This window comes from Octopus bimaculoides, chromosome 3 (genome assembly GCF_046866305.1).
Source record: "Octopus bimaculoides isolate indiv1 chromosome 3, ASM4686630v1, whole genome shotgun sequence".
Lineage (NCBI taxonomy): Eukaryota > Metazoa > Mollusca > Cephalopoda > Octopoda > Octopodidae > Octopus > Octopus bimaculoides.
In genome coordinates this window covers 11,762,735-11,778,442 of record NC_142930.1, presented here as the reverse complement: position 1 = coordinate 11,778,442, position 15,708 = coordinate 11,762,735, and positions in this window count along the sequence as shown.

The following is a 15,708-nucleotide window of genomic DNA, read 5'->3' as shown; positions in this document are numbered from 1 at the left end:
GAGCTAGAATTCCTTTCGATCTTAGTGGAGTCAACAAGCAATTGTATGTGTATGATAGGTAACTAATGTGGTAAAGCATACAGTGGAATCTTAGTGAGTGGGACGGAGAAAAGGCTGAGCAGGGAATGATGTACATTGACAAATGGCGACTAGGATGGGAGATGAAATGAAATGGAATGTGCATTCAATAAAACGAAATATCCACCAGTAATGGATTTATTAATTCCTAATACGTTCTGGCAGATTCGAACGAAAATATCTGATCGCTGTTATATTAAGAACTAGATCATGTTAACATAAAATAAGTTTTTCTTTGATAAAATGGAACTACAGAAGAAAATTAAGAAAACAGTTTTCAACTAGAAAAGCACTCGGAGAGCGCAGATCTCCGCCAAGCAGCTCATTTTCACCCATATACACGCATGCTAAAAATAGCCCAATTTCCCAAACCAACGCCGGAAAAAAACATAACCCCCTTGGTGGGGGTAAAAAAAAATAACACAGCCATATGAATTTTTTTTTTAAAGCCTCTAAAAACAGGAACTATCTGAAGCAGTTATAATACATCAATGACAACAGCAAGCTAGTTTCACCATACAACTAAAAAGAAACAACAATTACCTAAAACTTGAGTGTTATACACACAACGTCTTAGTCGGAAAAGTAACAGCCGGTTACTTGTGGACGCCGATCCTGGTTCACGTAAACATGATCTAGCAGGCTTCCAGAGTTGGTGGTGGGTTTTTGGACTAGTTGGTCGAACCCAAACTGCTTCATAGTTGTCAAGATCTCATGGTTAGGCTAATCAAGGAGATTCATGTTGAAATCACCAAGGACGATGGTCAGATGATTCCTTGGCAAAGAACTTATCAGATGATGCAGGCTGGTGAGGAAAGGAGCAACTGGTACGGAAGGAGATCTGTAAATGGTGATGATATTGATTTTTGTTGAGGAGATGGCAACAGTCATCACCCCACCTCCTTGGAAACAGTCATCACTCCACCTCCTCACCCCAGTGCAGCAGGCTTGTCTGCTCTAGTGATCTTCGACTGCGGTAGGATAGATGCTACTTGTTGATTCTGCTTCAAGAACGTTTCCACGAAACAAAACGCATCAACATTTTGAAGAGTGTTGTCCGCTTTCAAGTCTTGTTCATGTTCAAAGTAAGACCTGATATTGAGCTGTCTGATCTGCAGTCCTCCATGAGTAACTGTGGGAGCAGCAGAAGGCAAAGTTTCAGAAGACGTTTGCCGTCGAAGCCTGTCCATTTCACGAACAACAGATGGACTAGTGCGGATTGTTTCGCTGCCGTTTGTCTACGTAGTTTGATCTCTTTTTTCATCAGTTTCTAGTAAGATAGATAAGCGAGTAAAATTACTAATAAAGGAACGAAAATAAACTTCGGAAACAGCAACGCCACCATAGGTTAAGTGGAAATAATGAAGGTATTTTCAAGGGAGATAATTAAAGAACGTTACATTGTAATACTTCATGTAAAGTAAATATGTAACAAATGTAAAATTCTTCATGAATCCATAACAATTCCCGGATCACTACCAAAATTTCATCATCTGTTCCTTGTGTCATTACCAACTCTTTCTGCGAGTTTCATCAAATACCGTTTACAACTTTTTTAGTTATTTTGCACACAGAGAGACTGACAGAGGGACAGACGGACAAACCAACGCCGATCAAAACATAACCTCCTTCCTTGGCGGAGATGATTAAGAATAAATAAATAAATAAAATATTATCTGGATTTTCGCTGTTCTGCGTGCAACCTATTGAAAACATTAGTCAACATAACAAGAAATAATACAGTACGATGGTACAACTATTGCGATCAGGAAAAAGGACGGTTATGCACTTTAGCGATGTCCTTAACTATATGACAGATAGTAAAACGATAAATCTGCTCAGTCAGCAACTTGAAAGCAACAACAATAAAAAAAATAAAACAGATCTTTGTCATAAGTGAAAGAAGAAGCTAGCTGAGAGCGACAAGAAGCTAGCTGAGAGCGACAAGAAGCTAGCTGAGAGCGACAAGAAGCTAGCTGAGAGCGACAAGAAGCAAAGTAAATAGATATTCTGAGAAGGCGTAGCACAGAAGGAGAAAGGAAATACAGTGTATCGAATGCTTTATGTACATATATAGTGCAGTCTATGTGTGTGTATATATATATATATATATATATATATATAAATATATATATATATATATATATATATATATATATATATATATATATATATATATATATATATATATATATATATATATATATATATATATATATATATATATATATATATATATATATATATATATATATGTATATATATATATATGTGTATATATATATATATATATATATATATATATATATATATATATATATATATATATATATATATATATATACATGTGTGTGTGTGTGTTACAAAGGCGCAAAGGCGCCATGAGATCTAATCAAATAATCTATGAGTTATAATACTTATTAATTCACAAAATTACTGCTTTGCTGGAATCTGCTCTGGCATGAGTGTACAAAGAATATGCAATACTCGAAAACCGATTACTTCTGAAAATAGACGTAAAGTCTCTTGCAAATAAGAAGCATGATTAATTAACATTTCAAGAGATTTTATGTGAGTTTGCTAATAATAGTCTGATTCCGATATCTTATTTATGTTGTAAACCTCAACTGTCTATAATATATCTCAGTAACACAAAAGGATGTTGAATCAATTGGAACAATTTCTTTCTATAAGTTTATCACTTGTTGAAGTACTGCCATACCTAAATCAATTATTTTGTAAGTATATATGCATGAATGAGTGCATGAATAACTGATGTACGTATATACATACATACATACATACATATACATATATATATATATACATATATATATATATATATATATATATATATATATATATATATATATATATATATATATATATATATACATACATATATATATATATATACATACATATATATATATATATATTGGACCCCTCTTCGAAAAGGATGGCTCCCTCACAGACAGTCCAACTAGGATCAGTGAGGTACTGAATGAGCAATTCAAAAGTGTCTTCACCACTCCATTGGAGCACAGACAAGTGAACAAACCAGTGGACTTCTTTGCTACCTTCCCTATAACCAGTGAGGCAGTTACGATGGAATACATCAACATTAGCGAAGAAGATGTACTACTAGCTATACATGAAGTGGACACAAACTCAACTGCTGGCCCTGATGGTTTCCCAGCAATCCTCCTTAAATCGTGTAAGCATGCCCTGGCAAAACCCCTCAAGATCCTCTTCCAGAGCTTTCTCGCAAACGGAAGACTGCCGAGCAAGCTGAAGGAGGGAATAATATGCCCAATCCATAAAGGGGGAAGCAGAGCAGATGCCAAAAACTATAGGCCTATCTCTCTGACTTCACACATCAGCAAAGTCATGGAAAGGATAATCAGAGGAAAACTAATCGCATTCCTTGAAGAAAATAAATTGCTGAGTGATACCCAACATGGCTTTCGACCAGGTAGGAGTTGCCTGAACCAGCTCTTACAACATTACGACTGGGTGTTGAGGCAGTTACTCAACAACTCAAATGTGGACGTAATATAGCTTGATTTTGCAAAAGCTTTTGACAAAGTGGATCATGGTGTGATATGCCACAAACTGCGTGATCTTGGCATAGCTGGAAAACTTGGAGAGTGGTTACGTGACTTTCTGAAAGATAGAAGTCAGGCAGTAGTGGCTAATGGAGCCACCTCTATGAAAACACAAATAATGAGCGGTGTTCCACAGGGCACTGTCTTGGGACCATTGCTTTTTATAGTCACTCTCTCAGATATGCCTTCAAGTGCCCGGATAGCCACTCTTGCAAGCTACGCAGACGATACAAAAGTCTCGCAGAAAATACAGAACTCCAGTGATGTTGCACACCTGCAGCAGGAATTGGACTCAGTTTACAGATGGTCTGAGGACAATAATATGCAGTTTAATGCTGAAAAATTCCACGCCCTGCGCTACCAACGTCCAAAACTGAATATGAAACTTACAGAGTACACTGGTCCACAGGGAATTTCAATCCCAGAGCCTAAATCAGTGAGAGACCTGGGTATCGACATGAGTGATGATACCTCTTTCCAAGTGCACGTTACCAGAATGGCAACAAAATGCAGACGATTGGCTGGATGGATCCTGAGAACATTCAGAACCAGAGATAAGGAAACCATGATGATCCTCTGGAGGACATCCGTGCTCAGCCGCCTGGATTACAGCTCACAGCTGTGGTCACCCACCAGTCTGAAATTAACAGCAGACCTTGAAGCAATCCAGAGGAGATTCACAAAGAAGATTGTCTCTTTGCAACTGCCCAGCTACTGGGAAAGGCTGAAACAGCTAAGACTCTACTCCCTGGAGAGAAGGCGGGATAGGTATGCAGTAATATACATCTGGAAGATCCTGGAAGGAATTGTGCCAAATTTTGGCATTGAAAGCTACACCAATGCCAGAACGGGACGACACTGCATAGTGCCAAAGATCCCAGCAATGCCATCGCGCTTCAGGACCAGTTACTGCAACAGCTTGGGATTCAGGGGCCCACAGCTTTTTAATATTCTCCCAAAGAGCCTGAGGAATCTGCACAAAGTAGATGTAGGAGTTTTTAAATCAAAGCTGGACCTCCTCCTATCGAGAGTCCCAGATGAACCTACCTCGCGGCAGGAGGTGCAAATGAGGGTTGCTAAATCAAACTCCATTCCTCACCAAGTGCCACATATTGTAAGAGGCTCCCTGTAATAACAGTGTAGCAACACGGTGGTGCATCAGCATGGCCGCCGCAGCTCTAGGCTGAAACTTTAAAAAAATATATATATATATATATATATATATATATATATATATATATATATATATATATATATATATATATATATATATATATCTTTACTCTTTACTCTTTACTCTTTACTCTTTACTCTTACTTGTTTCAATCATTTGACTGCGGCCATGCTGGACAACCACCTTTAGTCGAGTACATCGACCCCAAGACTTATTCTTTGGAATCCTAGTACTTATTCTATCGGTCTCTTTTGTCGAACCGCTAAGTTACGGGGCGTAAACACACCAGCATCGGTTGTCAAGCGATGTTGGGGGGACAAACACAGACACACAAACATATACACACACATTCATATACATATATATATATATATATATATATATATATATATATATATATATATATATATATATATATATATATATATATATATATGCATATATATATATGTATATATATATATATATATATATATATATATATATATATATAATATAATATAATATAATATAATATAATATAATATATATGTATATATGCATATATACATACGTGTACGTACATACATGTATACGTATATACATATGCATATGTTGGCACAGGACGTCACAAAGCATAAACAACAAAAAATACGAAGTACGAGGACATGGAATACGATCTTTTATTGCATGCAATAAGGCACAAGATCCAGTCCTCTGTACTAGATCAGTACTTGTTCATTGCAGTTGTGGAGGTCTTATAGCACAGTTCTATCGGCATCATTCCTCGTTTCCCATTGCTTCTAGTTAGGTACAGACATCAACGTCTGCTTTTGGGTGGTGCACGTTCTTTGATGTTCGTAATTTTCTTGTCTTCCTGTCCAGGCGTTGGAGTTCTGTAAGATTCCAGTTAATGATGTTAAAACTGTATTGGACTATTGAAAGTGCCAAGGTGTTAATGGCTTCCATGCGATTTTTGGAGTTGAGTTTTTTCAGTTTTTGGTATGAGTCTTACTCTCCAGTAATACCTTTTCTTATTTTTTCCTTCATAGTAGCATGTTGTGTACCATCCCCTTCGTTTCTCCACAAGTATTTACAGAATTTTTATGGGTCACACTCCTTGATGGTAGTGCCGGTATCTAATTCAATGGAAGCTGTTTGTTTCAGCTTGCCTCTCACAAACGTTGCTTTAGCACACTTATCAAGGTCAAAATCCATCCAGATGTCACTGCTGAACTCTTGTTAACAGCCCTACTAGCTCTTCGTCATTTCTAGCAAACAGCTTCAGATCGTCTAAATAAAACAGATGGTTTACTATAATACTATACATTTTGAATGCATACCTGGTGTTACTTAGTTCGTTTGAGAGTGGGATCAGTGCCATGCATAAGAGTGATAGGGAGAGGGAGTCACCTTGAAAGATACCTCGTTTAATGTTGATGTTGTTAGATGGTGTAGAAGGAGACCATGCTACCTTGTAAGAACTTGGAGACGACAGCAGAAGTCTTATATATCTCAAGAGCTTTGTATAACCAATTATGTGGGACACTACCAAACGCTTTACTGTAGTCTATCCATGCCATACTCAGGTTCTTTTTGTTCCGATAATTCTGTACAATCATTTTATTTATAAGTAATTGATCTTTGCATCCATAAGAATTCCTTCTACAACCTTTTTGAGCTTGTGGAAGGAAAGAGTTCTGTTCCAGGAAAGTGTATATTCTTTCAGTTAGTAACGATGTGAGTATCTTGTAAATGTTGTTGCGACATGTATCGGTCGGTAGTTCTTTGGATTTTTCGTGTCTTAAGTTTTTGGTAGAAGGTATGCTGTTCCTTCGGTCAGCCATGCAGGTATTTGCATTGGGTTCTGGATGATATCAGTTACAGATGCAACAAAATTTGGGGGTACTTCTGTCAAACAATTCAGCCAGAAGTTAGGGATCCGGTCCAGGCCTGAGGTTTTGTGAGACTTTCTAAGAACATATCTTAGCAATTCCACTCCTGTTGACACCCATTTCTGTTCTTCAGCTTCATCCAATCTCATTTTCTCACGTTCTATCCAATGAGCTTCAGCATTATATTCTTTTCTGTTGCTCCATATCTTCTTCCAGAACTCTTCCGTTTCCACAGTCTTATGAGGTTCCATTACTTCTATCTTGTTTTTGCCAATCTCCCTATAAAATTTCTTTGCACCCATCTTGAATACCTTGTTTTGTCAATAAGATTAAATTCTTTTATGATAACTTTTGAGCCGTTAGACTTTCACTTGTATTCGTTGTTTCACTATTTCTTTGGTTGCAGGGAGGTTTATAAAATCTTTGATTTTATATTTTTGCTTCATTTTTCTAGCTTGTTTCGTCTTAATATTTACTCCTCTAGCAAGATCACCGAGAACTGATACATCCGCCCGCAAAAATACGATCTCTTTTTGTATTGCTACTTTCCACTTAGGAGGTTTATTGACATGGTTGGTCCTTTTTTGTGTCGTTCTGATACCTAGTTGAGCAGTTACAACTTTAGCAGTGGAATACATGAGGTTATTTAAGGTTGTTAAATAATTTCCTTTGTTTCTTAAGACGTGTCTTGCAAATAACTTGCACATGCAAGTGCTACCAGTCAAGAATTCCGCATACCGGAAGCCAGCAAGTATATGGGGTCACCAGGAGAGAATGCGCGCCGTTTCGGGGCCTACCTCTCATTTCGGGGCCTACCTCTCATTTCGGGGCCTACCTCTAAGAGCAACATTATATATCATGATTTATTATTGTTGTTGTTGTTATTATTATTATTATTATTATTATTATTATTATTATTATTATTATTATTATTATTATTACATTTTAAAGGAAACTGAAGAAAAGAAAACGAGTTGAAATTTTATAATATAAAAGTTATCCATCAGTCAAGAAACAGGAAATACAAAGAAACAGAAGAAGTATTGTAAAGAATGTGATTTTGGTAAACAGAAAAAAACACGGTATAATTTTAGGAACATTTGTTTATGTTTTCGTTTATGTGAATGCTTGTACTGTTCATTTATTATTGATGGGTTGTCCTCTGTGATTGTAATCCGTCAATTAATTCTCTGTTTCATAGCAAATGTTGGTGTCTTTTTGTTATAAATACAATGTATATATTTCCTGATGTATTTTTACTCTTTTCTTTCTATTCCTATTAGTATTATTGCTACTAATTGTTAACTGCGTTATCATTAGTTTTATTAATGTCATCATCATTGTCATCATTGTTATAATCGACAATATCAGAATTATCATAACAGTGTCAAAAGAAAAAAAAAATTATATGTGTATGTATGTGTGAGTGTATGTATATATATAGTTATATATGTGCGTAGGTACGTATGTTTAAATGCATGCATACATGTATAAATATGCGTATATGTATTTATATATGCATGTATGTATTCACGTACGTTATCATGTAAAGACATATGTACGTGCATACAAATGTGCGTACATATACATTGTATGTACATCCAGAGGGTGCGGTGAATAAATAGTCGTCTAAATTACGCAAAGAGGAAGATAACACTGATATCTTATTTTAACAGATTTACTCTTTGACTCCTTTATTTCTTTCAGTCATTTGATTGCTGCTATGCTTGGACACCACATAAATTCGAACAAATCGACCCCAGGACTTATTTTTTGTAAGCCTAGTGCTTAATTCTATCGAGGGTCTTTTGCCGAACCACTAATGTTACGTGGACGCAAACACACTAGCATCGGCTGTCAAGCGATAGTGGGGAGTTAACATTTTCTTATCATTGTCAAAGATTCTATCACTGTATTTTAATATATCTATGTTAACCATTTTTTAACACCACAACGGCCTTACATTTTACTTTAGAAAATCCTTTTTTTAAAAAGTGAAACCGGTCAAGTCAATAAAGATATCTAAAAACTTCTGCATTTCGAAATCCTCTTGCCTATATATATATATATATATATATATATATATATATATATATGTCTCTTAAAGGATAGAGCTCAAAATCAATGCATTGAAGATACTTTATTGCAGCAACAATTATAATAACAGAAACAACCACAATAAGCCAAACCTATGCACATTTCAATAGGGTATCCCGGAAAAATAAACCACATCATAAGATGTCTCGTAAAATATTGTAACAAATTACAACATATTACAAATTTCTGGATACTCCATCTCATCAGGGTCGACTCTGATGAGATGGAGTATCCAGAAATTTGTAATATGTTGTAATTTGTTACAATATTTTACGAGACATCTTATGATGTGGTTTATTTTTCCGGGATACCCTATTGAAATGTGCATAGGTTTGGCTTATTGTGGTTGTTTCTGTTATTATAATTGTTGCTGCAATAAAGTATCTTCAATGCATTGATTTTGAGCTCTATCCTTTAAGAGACATGTATACATATATATATACAAAAACTCAACTGTGAGTTTTTGGCTAAGACTGTTAACATATACTATATATTTTGTAAAATTTGTTTTATAAAAGTATATATTTAATATATATATATATATATATATATATATATATATATATATATATATATATATATATATATATATATGAGTGTCCGAAACTATGTGGTTGGTAAGCAAGCAAGCTCTCTACCACACAGACATTCCTGCGCTTTTAGCAAAATTGCATAAGAATATCTTGAAATATTAAAAAGTAAATTTATTCAATAATACCGCCTTTCGCTTCGATTACACCCTCCAGATGACTTCGGAATCTTCTGCAACTCTTCTGGGTCTTCTTGGTGAATTCTGCCATAATTCTCACCTTCAGTAAGTGTTTGTTTCTCGCTCAACTCCACCCCACCTATAATAACCTAAAGGGTTATTATAGCGGCGTGGGAAGATGAATTGAGACATAACGTCGTCATCACTAATGATCACTCCAAACACCATGATGTTGATTGGGTGTTTGATTTTTATCACTCGCGGTACATATTTTGGGGACACGGTAAACCAACGGTTGTTTTGTGTGCTCACCATCTGATCCTGGCAGAAATTTTTCTCGTCTGAGAAAAACCAAAGCGTGTTCGGTTGAGGTGAAGAAGATGCTTGAGTTTGTTTGAAAGCTTCATAGCGCGGTCTTTCCTCTTGTACTTGATAGCTTGAGATTTAAAAAATGGTTCTTTATTATCTTGCATGATGGATAACGAATGTCTTCATGCACTATCTGCCTGATAAGAAACTCAGACATTCTCATGTCTCTGGTGATGGACCTGGTTGACTTGGAGGGATCGTTGTCGATTATGACCTGTATCTCACCAACAAATTCAAGAGTTCTATTCTTATCGGAATGATCAGAGTGAGTTTTCCGAGCTGCCGTATCTTCGTAATCACCATTACACTCATCCAACTCTTTCCGAAACCTCTGCACTGTCCTCAGATTGACACCAAAACACTCTGAAATGTCCGTATTGGAGTTTCCGGCGCGAATGCCATGCAGCACAGCATGTCGTTTCCAAATTTCTGACAGAGTGAATTGAGTACTGGTGCTTTTTTCTCACAGACGGAGCCCAACTGACCCTACTATACTGTGTAATCGACAAAATCAAAAGCAAAGATAGATAGGTTTCTTTATTAGCCACACAGGGCTCAACACAGAGGGGACAAAATACAAATGTAGAGTTTTTCTTTTCGAGGGGGTCGAAAACAAAGCAGAAAAAAAAACAAAAGTGGGGACAACGATGAAAAAAAAACATCGCAAAACGTTTGGGGTATTTACAAAAAATACGAAATAATACAAAAAATTCCAAATAAATGGGGAGGTTATCCGTGGAAAGAAAAACCTACGAAAAGACCACGGTAACCTCGGTCTTTAGCGTCACAGTTTGTTAAATAAAATTTCTTTTATTTAAGCAAGAAACGTAAGTAACTCTCTGTTTACAAAATTTTAAAACGTTTTATAGAATCATGGTCAAGGTGGCTTCGTCATTTATACGTGCCATTCTTGCTACATGTATCCATCTTTTTTCGAAACATTTGCTAGACAACACTTGCCTCTCTACTCTCACCTTCCTTTTCAAGTGATACTTGAAGAAGTTGATGAGAGATTGACCAGAGAGGAAAGTATTTGTCTCTAATCCTTTCAGACGCGTCCACCAGATGCATTCTTTGGCCATAGCCACAAGTACGATAAATACAGCTCTTCCTTCCCGTTTAAAGGAAGGAGGCGTGACGATATTGACGATAGACTCGGTTGATAAACCGACTCGTCCCACACGCGACAGCAGTCGTTCGACATAAGCCCACAGCTCCGAAATGGTTGGACACTGCACGAGTGCGTGCAGAACGGTTTCATCGCTCTGACCGCATCTCGGGCAGGTCGGCCCCACATTTCGCGAGCCGTGTCTATAGAGCTTATCCCGAACGGGTAGCGCCTCTCGGTAACACTGCCAGGCCAGGGATCTCTGGAAGTTGTCCATAGGTCCCGGCCCGAAAGTCGTCCTGAACAGGCGGGTCAGGTATTCCTCGTCGACGCCCAGGTTCGCCCCGAGATCGCCGTCGTACCTGCCCTACACTAATCCCCTATAGAATGACTTCGTTGTGATGCAGCCGCTCAAGGTCGACCCGGGACGGCAAAGTTGTTGCAGAGCAACGCAACACTCACGGTGCCATTCGCCATTCCTCGGCCTCTTTTTGATCCACGACTGCAGCTCGGTCATGGAGACGAGCTGCGGGAAAGCGCGTCGCACAAACGGCGACCACACCTGCTCACCGTCGTCTACGTAGAGCCGGAGATGTCGCAGTCTCAGCGCATGTCTGCGCATCATCAGCCACGGCATGCCCAGCCCTCCTTTCAGCGGGTGTTGGCAACAAACGGATCGCCTCACCATCGGAACGCTTCCTTTCCACAAAAAGCGGAAGAGGATGCGCTCCATTTCGGTGATGGCGCGATCGGGACAAGGCACGACGGTCAGGCGGTATTCGATGACGGACGCGATGTACGCGTTCGCCACCCCCGCCCGACCTTTTAGGGACAGCTTCCTCTCGGACCATTGCCGGCAGAGAGTGGCCACCCTACTCGTTATCTCGTCCCAGTTCTTCTCCGTTTGCAGGTCCGGACCGAACCAGACTCCGAGCAACTTGACCGGACCGTCCGTCCAGCGTCCCACTACTGAGGCGCTGCCGGACGGTATGGGCTTGCTTCTCCAGGTGCCGAGCAGCAAACCCACCGACTTATCCCGGTTGATTTTCGCTCCCGTCACCGCTTCGTAGTCTTTCAGCGTCTCGCCGACAAGCTCGATGTGCTCGTGGCTAGACGCTATGACGGTGACAACGTCCGCGTATGCCGACACGCTCGTCCCGCACCCCAGTTCTCGCGGGATGCCCCTCAGCGTCGCCAGCTTCCGCAGTAGTGGCTCGAGAGTCAATACGTACAGGAGCGCCGACAGGGGGCATCCCTGACGAACCGAACGTGCAATGTCGAAGGGTCCCGATAGACGTCCATTTACGCGAACAACCGAACGGATGCCTGTGTACAAGGCAGCCATCCAGCCGCGAAAAACGGGACCGAAGCCGGCCGCTTCGAGGACGGCCTCCAAGTATCGATGGTCTACCCTATCGAAAGCTTTGGATTGATCCAAATTGATCAGGGCCCCACCCTTGCCAGGTTCCTTAACTACCCTCTCTATGATGTAGCGCATCAGATGGAGGTTGTCATGGATGCTCCGGCCCGGCACGGCGCACGTCTGCTCCGTGCCGACCAGTTTCTCGATGACAAGCGCCAACCGCTTGGCCAACACCTTGGCCAAAATTTTCATGTCTGCATTGAGCAGAGTGATGGGCCTAAAGTTATCTATGGCGTCCCCCTTGTTTGGATCTTTCTTCAGCAGCGTTACCGCTCCTCGGCTCACAAAACCGGGAATGCTCCCGTTCTGCTGCCAGTTGCAGTACACGGCCGCCAAGACTTCTCCAAACAAGTCTGGCATACAGTTGTAAAGCTCGTAGGGCAGACCATCCAAACCCGGAGATTTGTCCGTCGAGCAACCCGCCATCGCGTCCCTCACCTCCTCCGCCGTGATGACCCCTTCGCAGCACTCCGCCTCTCTTGCCGAGAGTCGTGGCAAGCTGTGCAGGTAGGCACTAAAGTCCACACTGCCTTCTCGCTCGCCACTCCTCCCGAACAGTCGGGCAAAATGCCGCTGAAACGCCTCGCACATCTTGCTCGGCTCGAGTAATTCGCGCCCCTGTTCGTCTACCAGAGACCGGATGGTGGCTCTGTTACCCCGCTGCGCCTCCGCCACCCGGGCCTCTCGTGCGGCTCCAACACCTTCATTCCTCAGAGCACGCATCCTTGCCCTGACAGCACACCCTTCGTGTTTAGCATTGAAGTGTTGGTCGAAGGCCAACCTCGCCGCTAAAACGTCGGATGCGATGCCACTTCGCAATGCCTCTTCTAACTTTATCACTAGCTCCCCCTCTACTCTGATCCTCTCTACAGCTAGTGCCCTGTATACCTTATTGCTTCCGCCCTTACTGCTCTCTTGAGGGCAAACCACCATTTGTTGTTGACGATGGCTCCCGTCAAAGCCCTCTTTACTAACGTGCTAATCCGGTCTCTGAAAACCTGTCTCGACGGGAAAGACGCGTTTAGTTTCCAGTAACCGGGACCCTGCCTATGTGCCTTATCTAAGTCTAGCGTACACGTCACAAGTTTGTGATCCGTGTAGCTGACTATGTGGAACTGTGGACATCCTAAACTATCTCTATCTCTTGTCCTACACACTATCCTATCTAGATACGATCTCGACGACCCAATGCGGTTGCTCCAAGTCCACGTTGGCACATTTGGGTGGTCGAGTCGGTACCTGTCAGACAACTGGAAGCATCTGAGCAGGTCTATGAGGCCTTTGCATCCCCTTCTAGTTTTGTCACTCCCCACGTAGTCTAGATGCGTGTCCAAGGTAGCATTCCAATCCCCCACTAAAAGTAAGGGACGAGACGTTCCCAGGAATACTTCTAGACGTCGAAAGAAGTCTGACCGACCTGTTAAAGGAGGCACATAAACTGCCAGCAACCGAAAAGCGCCTCCATCGCTGCCGTCCACATCTAGGACAACCAGTCTACCCTCCGGGTCCATAAATATCGTCTTTACTTGGAGATCCAGACTCTTGCGAAAAAGAACCGCCGTGCCACTACCGCCCATCCTCGGCAGACAGGGAGAAAAATAAATGTTAAACTGTCCGCCAAACATGGACTTTAGGGCCCGCGGTTCATGGAGTCTGGTCTCACTAATGGCTATGATATCCAAATTGTGTGACTTGATGTCATTTAAGAGGTACCCTTGTTTCCAAGGGGACCCTAAGCCACGCACATTCACACAACCAATCTTCACCATGATTCTATTTATACGTGTGCTTTAAAGCACAAAACAAAAGAACAGTGTGTTACTTACCGTTAGAAAGTTTTGTTTCCTCCTTGGATTTTTCACCAAGGAGGCTATTGTACAATTTCTTGCACAAATATTTCTGGAATCCCCCTACCGAGTTGGGGTAGAGGGATTTTATTGTGTTGTGTGATGCTGGTGTTACATGAATAATTTTAATGTGTTTTGGCGGTGTTGTACGTGGGTGGTTGTTGGTTTTGATATCGTTATTTGTGATGTTTGTTTTAGAGTTGATGTAATTCATCAACTCTGTGTTTGTACTGTATATTGCTGTTAGCATTGTTTTTTTTATATTACTATTGGTGTTAGTAGTATTTTCGGGAGATGTGAATCTCCCTGCTTTGTTTGTGTTTGCATTTTGTTTTGTTTTCTTCTTACTGCGCTTCCTCTTTCCTTTCGTAGCTATTTTCCACTCCTCCCCACTCTCTTCATCGGATGATGGGAGATCTGAGGAGTCAGAAAAAGGTAACGGCAAATTTTGTGCGTCTGTGTGTGTTTCTGTGAATGTTTGTGTTGCTGTTTTTATTGATGTTGGCTGCTTGTTATTTGTGTGTGGTGTATGTGATAGGGGGGAGGGAGAGGCAGTCTTGGAATTTTCTTTTTTTTCTTCTGTTTTTGCAGTTTCTGTTGTCTTTTCTGTTGTGGTTATTACTGATATTTCTGTTGTTGTTTTTTGTGTTGCTGGTGGTGTTGGTAGTAAGGTTTTTCTGTTGGGGGTATTTGGTAGTTGCTTCTGTTGTTGTTGTTGTTGTTTTTGTTTAGCGGCCAGAGGGCAGTCCTTTTTCAGATGTGCTTCGCTGTTGCATAGGTAACAGCGAGGTCGCCTGCCCTCTACCACCACATACAGCTTGTGGTCCTCTGCCATTTCTAATGTTTGGAGGAATTTTCTGTGAAGCCTCCTCCGTGATGTGGAAAAGGATTTCCAGATTTTTCCCTCCCCAGTTCTTTTCCTCTCCGACCGTAATCTCCAAAATATTTGCCTCCTCCATTTCCAGGCACACGGCCGATATCAGCCATTGGGTGTCCACCTCCGATGGCACATTTTTTATCATAACTTTGGTCACTCTCTGTCCTAGATAACTCGGTATCATTACCAAGTCATCTGTGTGGAGAGAGAGTGTCCAAAATTGTTTAGCTAAATTTTCATCCAGAAATCTCACTTGCACCGTTCCAAATTTTCTTCCCCAGGTGACATGATTCTGATAAGGCCAAATTTTTCTAAAACAAACTTCAATTTTATCTGTGCTAACATTTTCTACACGTCTGGTTTTTGTGTTTACCAGTTTATAAATGATGCACTTTTTGTTTTTCATTTCTTTAATATCTTTTGGTATGTTTATTCTGACATCATCTCCTTCTTTCGTAAGAAGGGATTTTGTGTCTTTTATTTGTTTTTGTGTGAATGTCACTATTGTTCTTTTTTCCTTTAGAGCATTTGCGAAATTTGTTTT